Source organism: Callorhinus ursinus, unplaced genomic scaffold (assembly GCF_003265705.2).
Source record: "Callorhinus ursinus isolate GAN/ISIS: 27379988/994484 unplaced genomic scaffold, GSC_fseal_2.0 scaffold15, whole genome shotgun sequence".
NCBI classification, from domain to species: domain Eukaryota; kingdom Metazoa; phylum Chordata; class Mammalia; order Carnivora; family Otariidae; genus Callorhinus; species Callorhinus ursinus.
The window spans coordinates 6,771,967-6,791,642 of record NW_027397077.1 but is presented as its reverse complement, the minus strand read 5'-3'; the positions used below and the strand labels follow the sequence as shown (position 1 = coordinate 6,791,642).

The following is a 19,676-nucleotide window of genomic DNA, read 5'->3' as shown; positions in this document are numbered from 1 at the left end:
AGACCGGCCTGACGCCGGCGGGGCGGGCGGCGGCGGGCGCGGGGTTGGAGCTGGCGCGCGCGGGGCCGGGGCATCCGCCAAGCATCGTTCACACATCGCTCGAGCGTCCTGACCCGCAGCCCGTGGAGCCTCCCACATGCCAGCGCCGAGGCCGGTGGACGGCCGCGGGGAGAGGTCGGAGAGCCCTGCGCCCAAAGGCCGGCCTGCTGGGTAGCGGGAAATTATCTCCTCTGACCCGCATCCCTGAAACGTGTCCATTGCCAGCCTGATGCTCTCGGGAGTCTTCTGTTGCTCCCGAGTGGGAAATACACACCTGCCTCTTTATTAGATGTGGTTCCTGCGAGTGTTTTTCACTTAGTTGAAAACTAAGACTAGACGAAACAGGCCAAAGCCCCCACGAACCCAGGCAGGCCAGTGTCACGGCCCTGTGATTCTGGCAGGGCTAAAGCTCTGCCCAGTGCCTGGCTCCTGTGCTGCTCCGAGCTCAGTGTTTGCTTCTTCCTGAAGAGCCTGCTTCCATGTCCATGATGCCCGAGTTTTATTTTGGAACATAATTTCTTTGGTTTCTGACCATTTTTTGGACTTGTGGTAAGGTCTTCTTTTTGCTCTAGAAGAAAGTGAATATTATGGTGATGACTTGGTTTTATCTTCTAAAGAGGTAGATACTCTGCCAGTGTCATCAGGAGACAAAGGAAATGTAGGACTGTATTAGAGTCAGAAAGAGAAATGAAACTCACCTTTGTCTTTGTGGATGGTATGGAACTGTTAAATTAACTTTTAAGAGACAAGATGTATTTTGCCCAATGAAAACAGACCGTCAGGTCCCCTTCCTGCGAGGGTGGGAGGGTTGGAGACCATGGGCAAGGTGTGCAGGTCTAGGAAGAGTTCTAAGTGCTCCAGGACACGTTGCTCTTTCCCTGTGATCCCTTGACTCCTCTGCACAGGCTCCATGTATGTGGTCATACAGAAAGCCTGAATGAATTGACTAAGTCAAGCAACAATACTTTGTGTGCTTGTGTCAGGATCCTGTCATCTCTGAATGTTTAATTTTGAAAGAAACCAGCTCCTTGATCAGGAGATCTTTTTGGAGAAGATGCTGAACCAGAGGAGGCTGGCGGCCTGTTGCTATGGTCTTACTTGTGAGAACACAAAGACTCTTCCTTGTATTTATGTAATTCACCTGTAAATGTCAGCAGTTTTAACTGTTAGGAGCAACAGACACACTTGGAGAGACTGGAGATCCTACACTGAAGTCAGAAACCGCTGTAGGCTTATGGGATGAGATCTGATGTCCTAACCTGGCATTCAAGGTGCTGCTGCTCAGCTGGCCCCAGCCCACCTCTCCAGGGTTTATCCTAATCCCCATTAACCAAATGATTTGCTAGACATTCCATACACGATACTTCCTTACACAGTTCTCTTGCCAGCCGAGTGCAATGGCTTTTGCTCCTCTTTGGGATACCAGCTCTTCTTCATCTCCACTTCTCTTTTCTCTAGAGTCCAGCTCAGGTCCTCTTTATGAAACACTCCCCAGATATTCCAGTCCCTGGGGGTACTCGTATAAGGGGTGTATTGTATAAGGGGTATTATCCTTACACAAAAAACAAAATAGTATTTGCTCTTTTAAGAATATTTTTTGTTGTTTCCTCTGCTAAGACCTAACCCCTGCATGTAGTAGATGAGAACTAGATGTTTACAAGAGTGTTAAATTTGTCTGGAGTTCAAAATACCTTCTGTATTTAAAGAGGGAAATGGGCAGAATAAACGCGTAGAAATGGGGATTTGGTGGCCATGGATCTCCACCTCCTACCTTGCCTGAAGTGCTTGCACCTGTAGGGTCTTATGGAGGCCCATCCTCAGTGCTATAGGACAGAGGCAGAACTTGCTCAAAGGGCAGAACTGAAGCCTGAAAACGGAAAGTAATTCTGCATCTCCGAAGGGGCTGTTGTGGTCCATCCCTTTCCTGGCTAAGATCCAGTATTGATTCTTGGAAAACATGCATTGGGTGAACATAGCAGTGGGTGCCGAAATTCTTAGACCTTCTTCTTGGTTGGGTCTTGGTCTCACCGTCACCTTGGGCTGCTGTAATTGTGTCAGTATTATTTGCTGCTTGCCCTCCCAGTGCTACCCTGAGACTGTGGGGAGCAGTGATGGGAGAGCTGGGGAAAGGCTGCACAGTACACTCTGTCTCTGGCTTGGGGCAAAGGAGCAGTAGGGGATTTTGTGTGTTTGTGCCACTGGATCTGTGCTTTTGCCCCAATTTTAAATTAGATTTTATTTCTCCTCTATTATAGCAGGATTTGAGCAATGGATTCTGAATGGGACAGCCTAAGATGCCTTGGTTCTTTTATGAAAAGTGATAGATCAAGACTGTCATTTGCTACTATGTTTCAAAGTTGCATTTATGTAGGAGGCATTGCAAATGAATTTTGATGGGAAAACATGTTCAGTTGAGGGCTGGATCCCCGTTAGTGACTTTATTTTGTTTAGTGCTCAGAAAATTTGCTGCTAATCTCTTGTAAAAGTTTCATTTGTGGGTGAGAGTTTGGATCATTTACTCCTGTCCCTTCATTTTACGGAAGGTGGGCAGTCTAGGTGAGTAGGTCTAGGACTGGACTCTCTTCTTTTTCTTTTTTGTAAAAGATTTTATTTATTTGACAGAGGAGAGAGAGAGAGCACAAGCAGGGGGAGTGGCAGAGGGAGAGGGAGAAGCGGGCTCCCTGATGTGGGACTCGATCCCAGGACTCTGGGATCATGACCTGAGCCGAAGGCAGATGCTTAACTGACTGAGCCACCCAGGTGCCCCCAACTAGACTCTTTTCAAGTCTAAAATTTGATGTCTGTGAATAAGAGCCGCAGCCTGAAGTACATAAAAATTTGGGTATGTTAGGATTGAATGAACACTTATGAACGATTTATTCTGTAATTGAAGTCAGGTAGTGGCAAGTGTTGGGGAGGGTGTGGAGAAATCAGAGCCTTCATACACAGAGAATGGTAGGAATGTAAAATGATGTAGAGAGGAGTCCGGCATTTTGTATATTTGTGCCAATGGATCTGTCCTTTTGCTGGGATTTGGAAGAGTCTGGCAGTTCTTTAAATGGTTAAATGTAGAGTTACCATATGACCCACAAATCCCACTCTTAGTTGTCTACCCAAGAGAAATGAAAACACGTGCACGTGAAAACCTGTATGTGAATGTTTATATACAGTGTTATTTACAATAGCCAAGGGGGGAAACAACTCAACTGTCTTAGTGGTTGATAATGGATGAATAAAGCATATGTGCCTACGATGAAATATTATTTAGCGATAAAAAAGCATGAAGTACTGATACATACCACAACATGGATGAACCTGGAAAACATGTGAAGGAAGCCAGACACAAAAGATCACATACTATTTGATTCCATTTGTATGAAATACCCAGAATAGGCAAATCTATAGAGATAGGAAGTAGATTAGTGGTTGCTTAGGGCTTGAAGGTGGATGAGTGCATAGGGGAATGATAGATAAGGTTATGGGGTTTCTTTTTGAGGTGATCAGTATGTTTAAAATTGTAGTGATAATCGCACATGTCTGAATATACTAAAAATCACTGAATTGTGCACATTAAATGGGTGAATTGTATGATTATAACTCAAAGCTGCTATTAAAAACAACTTATATAAGTAATTATATTAACTAGTTTAAAAAAAAGATAATATGAGTAACAAGAAGAAATAAAAAAAAGGATCATCCTTAACTTCCCTGTGTTTTAGCGTATAACCAGACTTTTTTCCCTGTCTTTAATTTTTACAAAAATGAGATAATGCTATATATCCTGACTTGTACCTTTTTACAGTCAGTAATATATTATATAAACATCCGTGTTGGTAAATGATATGTTTACATCACGGGCTAGCTGGCGACAAATTGAGGGAAGCAGAGTGTAAGGGCATTGCATAGAGATAGGGACTAGGGTGATCTGGCAAGCACAGGCCTTATCTAAAGGGTCATTGTTGCTCAGTTCCAGCCAGTTGTGTTACCAGATCTTGTGATTTTTTTTTTAAAGATGTTATTTATTTGAGAGAGAGGGAGAGAGGGAGAGCACAAGTTGGAGGGGAGGGGCAGAAGGAGAGGAGAAGCAGACTTCCTGCTGAGTAGGAAGCCCAACTCGGGCTGGGGCTCCAGGCTCGGGATCTTGACCTGAACTGAAGGAAGCCGCTTAACTGACTGAGCCTCCCAGGCACCCCTTGTGATTTTTTTTTTTTTAAAGAATACAAGAAATCTGAATTTTTATGCGAAATTTCCTGATTTTTTAATTTGGCAATGAATTAAAATTTGAGCCACTTCGCTGGTGAAAGAAAACCCTTTGTGGACCAGAAGTTGCAAAAATTTGAATTGCCTGTTGTGTTCATTCCCAGCTTCAAGGTGGAACAAGGTGACACTCTGCCTTCTTGTTTCAGCTCTAATTCTGTAAACAAGTGTCCTTTTCATGGTCTGTTTAGTGCCATGGTTTTTCATATTTTTGTGTTTTTTTGTTGGGAATTTTGCCGTTTAAAATGTCTCTCAAGTGTAGTTCTGAAGTGCCGTTAATCTTCCTAAGCATGAGAAGGTTGTGATGCCCCTTATGGAGAAAATACGTGTATTAGATAAGTTTTGTTCAGACATGAATTATAGTACTGTTGGCTGAGAGTGCAGTGTTAATGTGTCAACAATATCCAGTAGAGTTCCCCTTATCTACAGGGGATCCTTTCCTGGGCCTCCAGTGGATGCCTGAAACTGGGGATGTTACTGAACCCTATATGTACTATGTTTTTTCTTATACATACGTACCTATAATAAAGTTTAATTTATAAATCAGGCACAGAAAGAGACAACAATAACTAATAAAGTATTAGAACAATTATAACAATATACTGTAATAAAAGTTACATGAATATTGTCTCACAGTATCGTATTGTACTCACCCTTGTGATGATATGAGATGATAAAATGCCTACACAATGAAATGCAGTGAGGTGAATGATGTAGGCCCTGTGACGTAGCGTTAGGCTACTACTGACCTTCTGACCATACCTTAGGAGGAGACCATCTGCTTCTGGATCGTGGTTGACTCTGGGTAACAAACTGTGCAAATCAAAACCATGGATAAGGGGGGACTACTGTATTTTATTTTATTTTATTTTTTAAAGATTTTATTTATTTATTTGACAGAGAGACAGCAAGAGAGTGCGCACAAGCAGGGGGAGTGGGAGAGGGAGAAGCAGGCTTCCCGTGGAGCAGGGAGCCCGATGTGGGGCTCAATCCCAGGACCCTGGGATCATGACCTGAGCCGAAGGCAGACGCTTAACGACTGAGCCACCCAGGCGCCCCAGGGACTACTGTATTTTAAAGTATCTTTAAACAGAAACATACATACAAGGTTATATATTCTATGTATGTAGCTCTGGAAGGTTATGAATTGATTGGTTGACAAAAATGTGACCAAAGGCTCACAGAAACCTAACCTGGTATTTCCCCTATGAGTAGTGGCTTGGTATTTATTTGCTAACTTGATGTTAGCCAAGACTTTATAGAACTACTGAGAATAATGAGAAGTCTTTTGTATCTGGCTTCCGCTTAGTATGATGTTTTTGAGGTTCATCCATTTTGTTGTGTTCCTTTTTATTCCTGAATAGTATTCTGTTTTATGGCTATATCATTTGCTGATGGGCATGTGGGTTGTTTCCAGTTTGGGACTGTTATGAATAGAGATGCAATAGATGTTCTTGTACAAGTCTGTGTGTGTACATACCTTCATTTCTCTTCAGTATACATCTGAGAGTAGAATGGCTCTGACTCCTAGACTACATCAGAGGGACACTGTTTCAGGAAAAGTTAAAGAGCAGTCCTATGGGCCCTGGGCCCAGTTTTGTTGTTATTCATCCCTCATAGTTCTCAGCTCCAGGCTTCATTTTCTGCTTTTACCAGATTTCCATATCTACCTCTACTGGGTCAAGAACTAATGATACTCCATTGAGGTGGCAAGTTGAAGTAACCATGAACTATTTATTGCAAGTGGACACAAGCTTCTAGATGGAGGGAGGTCTGTTTGCTTTAGAACCTACATCAGTGCTTTGTCATGCTTCTAGATTTCTTTCTTTTTGGGGGAGTGGGGGGGGAACATGTGCACATGCAAATGTGGGGAGGGGGAGAGGGAGAGAGAGAGAGAGAGAGAGAATCTTAAGCAGACTCCATGTCCCGTGAGGAGCCCTGCGCGGGGCTGGATTTCATGACCCTGAGATCACGACCTGAGCCAAAATCAAGAGTCGGATGCTTAACCAACTGAGCCACCCAGGCTGCCCTGGATTTCTGTTAATTGATGCAGGGCAGGAGGTTCCTTGGTCATTCGCAGGATTCACAGAATTCATCCTTCATCTCTCTGTTGTTCAGGTCCAGTTGCCACAGTGGACACTGCTTCTTTAGACTGTGAGTCATATGGCCTGCATTTTGCTACTTTAAAAAGTTGCATGTGAATTTTAATTGTAATTCACATGTAACTTTTTTTTTTAAGATTTTATTTATTTATTTGAGAGAGAGAGAATGAGAGATAGCATCAGAGGGAAGAGGGTCAGAGGGAGAAGCAGACTCCCCGCTGAGCAGAGAGCCCGATGCGGGACTCGATCCCGGGACTCCAGGATCATGACCTGAGCCGAAGGCAGTCGCTTAACCAACTGAGCCACCCAGGCGTCCCTCACATGTAACTTTTTAAAGTTTGAAGCTTCTTTGTCTGATGATCTCTCACGTGTAGTGTTAGAAATTAGCACCAACCAGAGGGTCTTAGCTAAGGGTTCTAGATTTTCATTTCTGGGAGCAGGACACAGTGCTTTTGGTGTGGAGTGTTCATCCCTTAAATCCACTCCCCTATTAAAAGTCATTTCCATATTTTACCTATTCATAGCTCTGTTTGGCATATTGCATTTTGTTTCACCATTGACTTCTTGGGGCAGTGGTCAGTGACTAGTTTCTTGGTTGTCAGAGTCCTCTTTTAAAGCTTCCCAAATCTCTTAAAGAATTAAATTGATTCTAATGGAGCTGCTAAAATGATATGTTCTGGATGGAAGGTAAGGTAGGGATTTAAGTTGAATGAAACTTCCATGTGGGAGTTGGTTGAAGTGAGAAAATTAACTCTTAAAATACCCCTTCTTTAGAGGGCATTTTATTAAAAGTATTAAGTACCTTTATTTATTAAAGATTTTTATTTATGAGAGAGAAAGCAAGCTCAAGAGCACGAGACTGGGGGAGGGGCAGCGGGAGAGGGAGAAGCAGACTCCCTGCTGAGCAGGGAGCCCCAGGACCCTGAGCTCATGACCTGAGCTGAAGGCAGATGCTTAACTGACTGAGCCACTCAGGTGCCCCAGTGTCTATATTTATAGTTCACTGTATTTCTTTCTTTCTTTTTTTTTAAGATTTTTTTTTAATTTATTTGACAGACAGAGGGAACACAAGCAGGGGGAGTGGGAGAGGGAGAAGCAGGCTTCCCGCAGAACAGGAAGCCCGATGCGGGGCTTGATCCCAGGACCCTGGGATCATGACCTGAGCTGAAGGCAGACGCTTAAGGACTGAGCCACCCAGGCGCCCCTTAGTTCAATGTATTTCTTACAGTTTGTTGGGAGAACCAATATGTAATATTCCTCTCACTTGATTGGAATCTTTATTTCCTGGTGTGCCTGTTTTTCTTTTGAATAACTAAGTGGATGGGAAAAAATTTCTTTTTTAACAGCTCTATGAGACAAGCAGTAGTACATTCATTTTACAGTGGAGGAAACTGAGAATAAGATGTTTAGGCCATAGAGCCAGGGAGTCTTAGTGCTTGGACAATGCCCACGCGTCGTCAAGGCTCTGCCTTCCAGTGTTAATTTAAGCACAGATGTTATTTTCCCTCAGATGATTAGTTTGCCCTACTAATTTTTTCCTTTCAAAGTAACTTACTGGAATACATGTAAATAAAATACATATACTTGTAAATACATATAAAATACATATAAAGTGGACAGAATTTGATTTTTATACATGTATACATTTGTCTAACAACCACCCAGATAAAAAATTAGAACATTTAAATAATTTGGCTTTTTATAAAATAGACATTTCTTTAGAGCAGTTTTAAGTTTGTAGCAAAATTAAATGTCAAGTATAGAGTTCCCATGTACTGCCTGACCCCCTGTCCTCAGTAGCCACTTCCATTACCAACATCCCACGGCAGAGTGGTACATTTGTTAGTGAACCTACATTGACACATCATTCTCACCCAAAGTCCATAGTTTATATTAGGGTTCACTCTTGATGGTGTACCTTCCATAGAATGTATTTGTTTTGACAAATGTATAATGGCATATATCTACCATTATAGTATCATACAGAATAGTTTTGCTGTCCTAAAATCCAGTGTGCGCCTTTTCATCCCTCCCTCTTTCAACCCCTGGCAACCACTAGTATTTTTACTGTTTTCATCGTTTGCCTTTTCTAGAATGACCTCTGGTTGGAATCATACAGTATGTAGCCTTTTTAGATTGGCTTTTTTCACTTAGTAATGTGCATTTAAGGTTTCTCCATGTCTGTAGGGCTTGATAGCTCATTTCTTTTTAGTTCTGAATAATATTCCATTGTCTGAATGGACCACAGTTTATCCACTCACCTTTTGTTTTATTTATTTATTTATTTTTGAGAAAGCATGCATGTGTGGGGGGGTGGGGAGGGGCAGAGGGAGAGGAAATAAAAAAAAATTTTTTTTAAAGATTTTATTTACTTGACGGAGAGAGACACAGCGAGAGAGGGAACACAAGCAGGGGGAGTGGGGGAGGGAGAAACAGGCTTCCTGTGGAGTGGGGAGCCCGATGCAGGGCCAGATCCCAGGACCCTGGGATCATGACCTGAGCCAAAGGCAGACGCCTAACGAGTGAGCCATCCAGGTGCCCCTTAAATTTTTTTTTAAGATTTTTCTTTTTTTTTTTTAAAGAGTTTATTATTTATTTGAGAGAGTGAGTGAAAGAGAGCACAAGCTGGAAGAGGGGCAGAGGGAGAGGGGGAAACAGGCTCCCCGCTGAGCAGAGAGCCCTGCTGTGGGGCTCAATCTCAGGACCCCAGGATCACGACCTGAGCTGAAGGCAGCTGTTAGTATAACTGACTGAGCCACCCAGGTGCTCCTAAGATTTTTATTTCTTTATTTGAGAGAGAGAGACAGAGACAGAGCATGAGCAGGGGGGAGGAGGCAGAGGGAGAGGGAGAAGCAGAGTCCCCACCGAGGAGGGAGCCCGACGTGGAGCTCGATCCTAGGACCCCAAGATCATGACCTTAGCTGAAGGCGGATGCTTAACCAACTGAGCCACACAGGTGCCCCAGGGAGGGAGAGAATCTTAAGCAGGCTCCAGACCCAGCAGTGGAGCCCGTTGCAGGCTCCATCTCACGACCCTGAGATCATGACCTGACTGAACCACCCAGGCACCCCATCCACTCACCTTTTGAAGGATATCTTGATTACTTCCAGGTTTTGGTAGTTATGAATAAAGCCTCTTTAAACCTCCATGTAGTGATTTTTTTACATATACAAAATAGATCTTGATGCTTGGGGTTTTTCTAGAATGAACAGCTTTTTTTAAAGAAGAACTAACATGGCATTTCATATTTGTCATGAATTTAGACAGATGTTTAGATTCAGAACCAGTTATAAAGTAGGCTAGATACAGCTTTTTCATTTTTCTGCTTTAGCTTTCATCTGCTTAGTGTCTTTGTGCTTTAGTTTCCTCATCTTTTTAAATGTAGACAACTTTTCCTTTCCTTTTAAGCAACTTTGCACCCTGGCATGATACCTGGGAAACTGGGCTGTGAGTAGGTACTTATTTTACCTGGGGAAATGTAATCTGTGCTGTGGAGTAAGCCTTATTGTTGTACTGTGGCCCTTATTGAAATACTGGCTCTTGGGGGCTGCTGAAGGTCTACATCTTGGAGCTCTTTGTAAAACTTCTTTATGGTAAAAATCCTTATCAAGAATCTGAGGGTGAATGAGAAAACACATGTAAAGCATCAAGAGTTACTTTTAGGTAAAAGCATTTAGGGGAGATAAAAACAAATCCAACTTTAAGGATTTTATCTTTTCAAGAATAAGACTGTTAGGGTCATTCCCATTGAACAGAGCAGGTCAGTTTTCTAGTCTTCATGCAACCTGAGATTAAGATATAAATAATCCTTCATAGGAAAAAGTTCAGATAATTCATTCTGCAGTTCTTCATTTGACTAATAAGTCATAAGAGCCAGGCAGGGGACTTTGTTTCTCCTCTCTCCTCATCTCGGAGCCCTTTGGTAGCCGTGGCCTTTGCTCCCTACAGCCCGTCTGATATCTGTGTCTACTGAAGACTGTGTGAATGGCTCTGGTACACTGATCGCCTTGCTTTGCTGCCATACTTTCTTCCCATGTCAGCTATTTCGTGTGTGTGTGTGTGTGTGTGTGTGTGTGTGTTACTCAGTTTTTCTTTTCCAAAAAATTGAAATTTTGTCTAAACCAGTATAGTCAGTGAGGCCATATGGAGGCCTTGTATCTGAACTATAACATACTGTTTTGGTAGTTGAAATGATGTGAACAGGTTTGTTCCCTTGCCAGGGTAGAGAATGGGAGAGAGTGGGAGACCAGCTCTTGTGATTTGGCTTAAAGTTAGATTTATAATGCAAGTAACTGCTACAGGATTTAGATGTTGTGTTTTTCAGTTTTATTTATTTTAATTTTAATTTTATTTTTTTAGTGGGGAGGAAGGACAGGGAGAGGAAGAGAGAGAATCTTAAGCAGGCTCCATGCCCAGTGCAGAGCCTGTTGCGGGGCTTGATCTTACAACCCTGAGATCATGACCTGCACTGAAATCAAGAGTTGTATGCTTAACCGACTGAGCCACCTAGGCGCCCCAATTTTTTCTCTTGTTTATTGACTATGGAAACATTAGCAAATGCTGTTCTCAGAAAAGTTTCTCCTGACCATGGATATTGACACTGGTTGTTAGCATCTAGAGTGTTTCTGGGGGAATTTGAAACCCTCCATGATTATATTCCCACACTTGAAAATATTGTGAAGGTCGGCGCCTGGGTGACTCAGATGGTTAAGCATCTGCCTTCGGCTCAGGTCATGATCCCAGGGTCCTGGGATCGAGTCCCTCATCGGGCTCCCTGCTCCTTGGGAGCCTGTTTCTCCCTCTGCTTCTCTCTCTCTCTCTCTCTCCCTCTGTCTCTCATGAATAAACAAAATCTTAAAAAAATATATTAAAAAAAAAAAAGAAAAAATATTGTGAAGGTTTCCAGGATACCATTCTTTCCCCAGGTGGGATAGCTATAGAATCTTAGACATTTTTTAGAGTGTGGGGAGGATGCCCTCCATTCTCACTTTGTTTTCTGAGGACAGGAACTGTGTTTGTCTTAGTACGATATTTGTTCTAAAGGGTCTCAACATATATACTTGATTATATACTTTAAAACGTTCTTTTGCAGATTTTATATTAATGGTCCCTGATTGATTTGGAGACTTTATAGTTGCTGTTTGGTCACAAACTTGATTTAGTGGAGAGTATTTTGAAACTTATTTATAAAGATTCTGCTCGGGACATCTGGTGGCTCAGTTGGTTAAGCGTCTGCCTCCAGCTTGGGTCATGATCCTGGAGTCCTGGGATTGAGTCCCGCATTGGGCTTCCTGCTGGGCGGAGAGTCTGCCTCTCCCTCTTACTCTTCTCTTCTCTCTCTCTCAAATGAATAAAATCTTAAAAAAATAAAAGATTCTGCTCAGCTGGAGGATGTTGAATGGGTCAGGGCCAAGTAGCCCACTAGATACTTCAGGCAAGCACAAGATGTGCATAGGCTGTTTGGTTTTATATATATATTTTTTAAGATTTTATTTATTTATTTGACAGAGAGAGAGCACAGGTAGGCAGAGCGGCAGGCAGAGGGAGAGGGAGAAGCAGACTCCCCGCTGAGCAGGGAGCCCGATGTGGGGCTTGATCCCAGGACCCTGGGATCATGACCTGAGCTGAAGGCAGACGCTTAACGACTGAGCCACCCAGGTGCCCCTGTTTTGGTTTTATATTCTGCGTGAAAATTAAAGTGATTTCTTTAGCATAAAACAGAATGAATGCTAAGAAGTTTCTACTGTGTTTGGGAAGATGTATTCTAAAATATGTGGTTATATTAACTATTTCATGAGTGTCTCCAAAGAAAGGTAACTTTGGTCTCAGGGAGCCAAATATTAAGCTTGAGTAACTTCCCAAAGCAGAGTGTACCAGGCAGGGCTGCTTGGACCCTTAAGCATGTTAACTTGGCTATTTACAGTGTTGTATTAGTTTTTGTCAGTAGAATTGTGAATAAAGCAGAGCTATGTGGATTTTATATAGATAATAAAATTTCTCACTTTCAGTCTGTGCCACTTAGCCTTTTCAACTCGTTGAAACAACTGTCATTGTCCATTTAGGAGACAAAAAACACATAGGAATTTGAACAGGTAAAGTTTAAATATTTATTTATTTGAGAGAGAGAGACAGGGAGAGAGAGAGAGAGAGAGAGAGCGCGCGCGTGCGCGCTTGCACAAGCGGGGAGGGGCAGAAGGAGAGGGGAAGCAGACTCCCTGCTGAGGGTGGAGCGATTTCAGGACCCTGTGATCGTGACCTGAGCCAAAACCGAGAGTTGGACGCTTAAACAACTGAGCCACCCAGGCGCCTCGGAACAGCTAAAGTTTAATATAAAGAATTGAGTAATGAAAAGATTGGCTAGTAAAAAGTAGAGTGAACTCTAAGTAATATAGGATTAGCATATATAGGAACAGCCATCACCCCTAGGGCTGATACAGAACACTCGAGGAAGACACCCTCCCAGGGCCAAGATCCATATCTTGGAGAAGGGGGTGGTGGTGCCTAGAGAAAGTCATTGTGGTGCCACACTGGCAGAACATGCTGGAAGTCTACCCGCTAGAACTGGCTGGAAATCTGCCTTCTAGGATGTTGGAGAAAGCCATTTATAGAGAGGAGTCTTGCTGGAAGCACTCTGCCACAAAACTACTTGAGTGAGGTGTCAGAGGAAGTGCTGGCCACTGTGTACTGCTGACCATGATGCATTGTGGGAGTCAGGCACCCACCAGTGGCTAGGCATTGAGGGGAGCTGGCTGGGTGTTGTCAGGGGCCTGGTGAGAGGAGCATACTAGAACCAGGTGGAGAAGACTTTTCTTTTTTCCTTTTCTTTTTCCTTTTTTTCTTTGAAGATTTTATTTACTTATTTTGAGAGAGAGCGCATGAGTGACAGGTGGGGCAGAGGCAGAGGCAGAGGGAGAGAGAATTTCAAGCAGATTCCATGCCGAGCATGGAGCCCGACTTGGCTCGATTCCACAACCATGAGATCATGACCTGAGCCGAAATCAATCAAGAGTCTGACACTTAACCGACTGAGCCTTCTCGGTGCCCCGAAGCCTTTTCTTTTTAGCAGAATCTCTCCAGTGTCTTCTGACAAAGCTTAATATCAGCTGGCAAAGGAAAAATATTTAATGGGTCCAGCTCCATTTTTAGAGCAGGCAATGAGGTTGGGTTTAGAGCCAAGAGATAATACATTGATAACTGGTAAGCTGCTATTTGTCAGAGTTATACAGATTGGTTGTTTATTTTATTTTTTTTAAGATTTTATTTATTCATTTGTGAGAGAGATTGAGAGAGAGAGAGAGAACAAGCAGTGGAGATGGGCAGAGGGAGACAGAGAGAGAGAGAAAAGCAGACTTCCCACTGAGCAGGAAGCCTGATGCCGGGTTCGATCCCAGGACCAGGAGATCACAACCTGAGCTGAAGGCAGACGCTTAACCAACCGAGCCACCCAGGACCCCAATAACTTTTTAAAGAATGTATTTATTTACCAGAGAGAGCGAGCATGTACAAGCAGGGGGAGCTGCAGGCAGAGGGAGAAGCAGGCTCCTTGCTGAACAAGGAGCCTGATCGGGGACTTGATCCCAGGACCCTGGGATAATGACCTGAGTGGAAGGCAGATGCTTAACCGACTGAGACATCCAGGTGTCCCTAAGTTGTTAATAATTAAGTAAGTATTTTCTCAACAGAATACTCTTGTTACTACCACCTATGTTTTAAATTTGTTTTAATATAGGGATTAACTTAAAATGCTGCTCTGTTCTAGCCAGAGACAACTTCTGCTCTGAATTTTTTCATCATAGATTAGTTGGCCAGTTTTAAAATTTCATATAAATGGAATAATACTGGGGTACGTGGGTGGCTCAGTCAGTTAAACGTCTAACTCTTGGTCTCACCTCAGGTCTTGATCTCAAGGTTGTGAGTTCAAGCCCCTGCATTGGAGTCCATGCTGGGTGTGGAGCCTACTTAAAAAAAAAAAAGGAATAATACTATATGGAATAATACTGTTGTGTACTAAATAATACTAAAAGCTATAATACTCTTGTGTACAGCTTCTTTCACACATTTTAATGTTTTGGGAATTTATTCATGCTGTTGTTTGTATCACTAGTTCATTCCTTTTTATTGCTGTGTAGTATTTCATTGCATGAACATTGCAGTTTATCTGTTGCAGTTTCCAGTGTTTGACTTAGAGTAAAGCTTTTTCCTTTTTTTTTTTTTAAGATTTTATTTATTTATTTGACAGAGCGCACAAGCAGGGGGAGAGGCAGAGGGAGAGGGAGAAGCAGGCTCCCCACTGAGCAGGGAGCCCGATGCAGGACTTGATCCCAGGAACCTGGGATCATGACCTGAGCCGAAGGCAGATGTTTAACTGACTGAGCCACCCAAGCGCCCCTATGAGTAAAGCTTCTATGAACATTTTGTACAAGTGTTCTTGGGGGACATATACATTCATTTCTCTTGGGGAATAGGGAGGTAGAAGGGAATAGAATTGCTGGATCATAGGGTAGATGTATGTCTAGTTTTATAAGAAACTTTTAATACCTTTTTCAAAATGGTCATATTATTTATTGTCTTACCAATAATGTATGAGAGTTGTGATTGTTCCATATCCCCAGCAACATGTAGTGTGTTGTCAGTGTTTTTAATTTTAGCCATATTCCTGAAAGTATAGTGATACCTCATTGTGGTGTTAATTTGCATTTACCTGATTACTAGTGATGTTGAGCACTTTTTCCTATACTTAATGGTCATTTGTATAGCTTCCTTTGTGAAGTACTTGTTCAAATCCTTTGCCCATTTAAAAAAAATGGAGCTGTTAATTTTTTTTTAAGTGAATTTTAGGAGATTTTTATATAGAATACCAGTCAGGTACATGTTTTGTGAATATTTTCTTTCAGTCTGGGGTGGCTTGCCTGTTTATTTTCTTACAGATATATTTTAAAGGTAAGAAGTTTTCAGTTTTGTTGAAGTCTGATTTATCAGTATTTTCTTTTGTGGTTATTGCCTTTTGTTGTGTCTGAGGAACGCTTGCCTACCTCTCAATGTTGGAGATTTCTCCTGTGTTTTCATCCAGAAGTTGTAGAGTTTTAGTTTTTATATTTAGATCTCTAACCCACTTGGAATTCATTTCTGTGTATTCTGTAAGATTGGGTTTGGGGTTAATTTTTCTCCCATATGGATAACTTCCAGTATCAGCATCATTTGCTATAAAAAGACTTGGTATTTGTTATCTATTGACTCCAAAACTTAGCAGTTTAAAACAGTAAACACTTATTGCCTCAGTTTCTGAGGACCAGAAATTTAGGAGTGGCTTAGCTGGGTGGTCCTGGCTCGCAGTCTCTCATGAAGTTGCAGTTAGGATGTCTTCTGGGACTGCAGTCATCTGAAAGCTTGCCTGGAGCTGGAGGGTCTGTTTCCAAGATGACATACGTGGCTTTTGGCAGGTGGCTTCAGTTCCTTGACATGTGGGCTGTCTGAGTATCCTCATGGCATGCAATTATCTCCTCCAGAATGAATGATCCCAGACACAGTAAAGAAGACGCTTCTTAATGACCTACTCACAGACTTCTTTCTTTTGAAGATTTTATTTATTTCAGAGAAGGAGTACACAAGCATGAATGGGGGAGGGGCAGAGGAAGAGGCAGACCCCCCACTGATCAGGGAGCCCGATGGGCTCGATCGATCAGGACCTGAGCTGAAGGCAGACGCTTAACTGACTGAGCCACCCAGGTGCCTCTATTCTTTTCGATACTATTGTACATAGATACAGATTGTTTTTTTAATTTCCTTTTCAGATTGTTCATTGCTAGCATATAGAAATGCAACCAATTTTTGTGTGGCAGTTTTGTATCCTGCAGATTTCCTGAATGTATTTATTAGCTCTAACAGTGGTTTTGTGTGTATTTGGGTAATTTTAGGGTTTTCTACATATAAGATCGTGTCTTCTGCAAACAGTTAATTTCTTTCTAATTTGGATGCCTTTTATTTCTTTTTTTCCCCCCTCATTGCTCTGGCAAGAACTTCCCTTGTAATTTCTTTGACCTATTGGTTGTTTAAGGGTATGTTGTTTAATTTCCACAGATTTGTGAATTTTCCAATTTTCTTTTTATTGCATTATAGGATATAGAATTCTTAGATGACAGTTTTTCTGTCAGGACTTTAAATATGTCATCCCACTGCCTTCTGGAGGATTCTGGAGAGAAACCAGCTGTTAATCTTAGTGAGGATCTCTTGTCCAGTATGAGTTGCTTCTCTCTTGCTGCTTTAAATATTCTTTGTCTTTGGGATTCAACGGTTCAGTAGTGTGTTTTTGTTTTATAATGTGTCTTAGTTAATCCTCAAAGAAGGGCTCATTAGGTTTCTTGCACATGTATATTCATGGCTTTTCTCAGGTTTGGAAAGTGTTTGGCTACTATTTTTTCAAATATTTTTTTCTGCCCTTTTTTCCGTCTCTTTCTGTAATGCATATATTGTTATATTTGGTGGTGTCTCACAGGTCTTTCAGACTCTACTTTTGGGGCACATGGGTGGCTCAGGCATCTGCCTGGATGAGTACTGTATTGGGCTCCCTGCTCAGCAGGGAGTCTGCTTCTCCCTTTCCCTCTGCTCCTCCCCCTGCTTGTGCTCTCTCTCTCTCAAATAAGTAAATAAAATAAAAAAGACAAGACTCTTTGCTTTTCCTTAGTTTTTATTTTAATTTTTTTGCCTCCCAGACTGAATAATTTCCGTTGTCTTACTGATACTTCTTAGGTTTGCTCAAATCTGCAATTGAACCCTGTTAGTGAGTTTTTCACATCAGTTATTGTACTTCTCTGTTTTGAGACATTGTAGAATTTATGTTTTGTCCTTTTTTTTTAATTTAAAGATTTTATTTATTTATTTGACAGAGAAAGACACAGCGAGAGAGGGAACACAAGGAGGGGAATTGAGAGAGGGAAAGCAGGCTTCCCGCGGATCAGGGAGCCCGATGTGGGGCTCGATCCCAGGACCCTGGGATCATGACCTGAGCCGAAGGCAGACACTTAACGACTGAGCCACCCAGGCGCCCCTGTTTTGTCCTTTTTATAATTTCTATCTCTTTACTGATATTTCGTTTTGTTCATACATTTTCCTGAATCCCTTTGACCATGGTTTCCTTTAGTCCATTGGATGTATTTAAGACAGTTGATTTAATGTCTTTGATTAATAATAATTCCAGTGTTTTTGCTCCCTCAGGAATTTTTATATCATTTTCTTTTTCTTGGAATGGTCATTAATTTTCTGTTCGTTTTGTAATTTTTTATTAAAACTGGACATTTGAGTGTTTTTTAATTTTACAAATCTGATTCTCCCACTTCTTAGTGATTGTTAGTTTTTGCTCATTGAGTGCTAGAGACTTCCATTTGTGGCTTTTTCAAACTAATATTAGAAATGTGTATCTATTTCTGTTCAGTTATCTCTGCAGTTAGTGACCTGATAAAGATTTCCTTAAATGACTAGCTCCCAAAAGGGGAAAAAAGTAAAAACAAGTACTGTCCTCTTAAATACTTCTAGAAACTCTTTTAGCCTGTGGGTGTTGAAAGCAGTGGTCACGGGCCTCTGCCTGCTCCTCAGTGATCAAAAGCAGCTATCATCAATCAGAATACATATTTGGAGGACAAGGTCTTTATTGCCCATCCTAACCTCCAGCAAGCCTCACCAGAAATGAGGGCAGCCCTCCCACTGCTACTTGCCCTAGGGTTGGAGGTTGGGTAGTTGCTACACAAAAGGCCGAAGTTTACCAAAATTCATCAACCTCTTCATCAGGCTCTACCTTGGGAAGCTTTGTGTTTTCCACCTACACTCCAGAGTTCCAAAAGTTACTTCAGTTTCTCCAAATTCAGTAGTTGTTTTAGTGGAAGGGTGGATTCCTGGAGCTTCCTACTCTGCCATTTCCCAGGAAGTTACCCCAGTGAATTTTTAAATTGTTGTTTTCTTTTTTTTTTTTAGGGGGGCGGGCAGAAAGAGAGGGAAGGAGAGAATCTCAAGCAGGTTCCACACCCAGCACAGAGCCTGATAAGAGGCTCGATCTCACAATCCTGAAATCATGACTTGAGCCAGAATCAAGAGTCAGCTGCCCAACCGACCGAACCACCCAGGTGCTCCTAAAAGTAGTAATTCTGGTGTTTCACTGGAGGGTAGAAGACAGATGGAATGTAATCTTTTTTTTTTTTTTTAAAGATTTTATTTATTTGACAGACAGAGACATAGCAAGAGAGGGAACACAAGCAGGGGGAGTGGGAGAGGGAGAAGCAGGCTTCCCGCGGAGCAGGGAGCCCGATGCAGGGCTCAATCCCAGGACCCTGGGATCATGACCGGAGCCGAAGGCAGATGCTTAATGACTGAGCTACCCAGTCGCCCCTGGAATGTAATCTTCTTGAAGCTTTCAAACTCTCTTGCATTTTGTGAGGCTGTGAGGCATTAAACAAGTCATTTACCTCTTTTTATAGGCTTTCCCCACACTCACTTTGCACGTTGTTCATCTGCTTGTAGGTACCTGCTAGTAAAGTCTTTATCTACCCGATAGATGTTCAGATATGTCATTGTATCACCCCCAGTGGTGTGTAGTTTTAAATGGAGGGCGTGTCTGTCACTTTTGTGCCCTGAAATCTCCTTGTATTGTTTTCTAAATGTGTGACTGTATAAGGAATTGTGCTGTTTGGCCTTGAGGGGGAGAGGTCTCACAGGAGGCAGGAACATAGGATGCCAAGAACCTAGTCCTTGGGAGAGACATCCTGAGTTGGTCTCAGCCCCTATGTGGGACATATGTAGCAGCAGATTATCCCCAAAGAGCAAAACTCAGTGGAGCTTTATTTTGTGGTGGACACTTCATCATTTCCCCCCAGCTACAGCTGAATACAGTCCAGTGTCCATTTCTGAGTAGTCTTTGATTATATTGTCAGATAATCTGTAGAGTAGTGTAGCATCAGAATGTTTACGTGTGTGATTTCACCACCAAAGAAGAGTCCTCTGGGTTGTAGCCATGTCTTGGTTTTTAGGTATATGCTGCCTCTTGGTGCATCTTTAAAATAGTACAGAATTCAGGGCGCCTGAGTGGCTCAGATGGTTAAGCGTCTGCCTTCGGCTCAGGTCATGATCCCAGGATCCTGGGATCGAGTCCCGCATCCGGCTCCTTGCTCAGCAGGGAGTCTGCTTCTTCCTCTCCCTCTCCCCCTGCTTGTTCTCTCTCTCTCTCTCGCAAATGAATAAATAAAATCTTTAAAAAAAATAGTACAGAATTCAGTGATTTAAAACCCCTTTGGA

General features: G+C 42.3%; 1 protein-coding gene across 1 annotated transcript in view; it reads left to right on the top strand.

Annotated features, from left to right (window-relative positions):
* Positions 1 to 19,676, top strand: part of IP6K1 (inositol hexakisphosphate kinase 1) — a 56,848-nt gene that overhangs the window by 231 nt on the left and 36,941 nt on the right. The gene's annotated exons all lie outside the window — the stretch shown is intronic.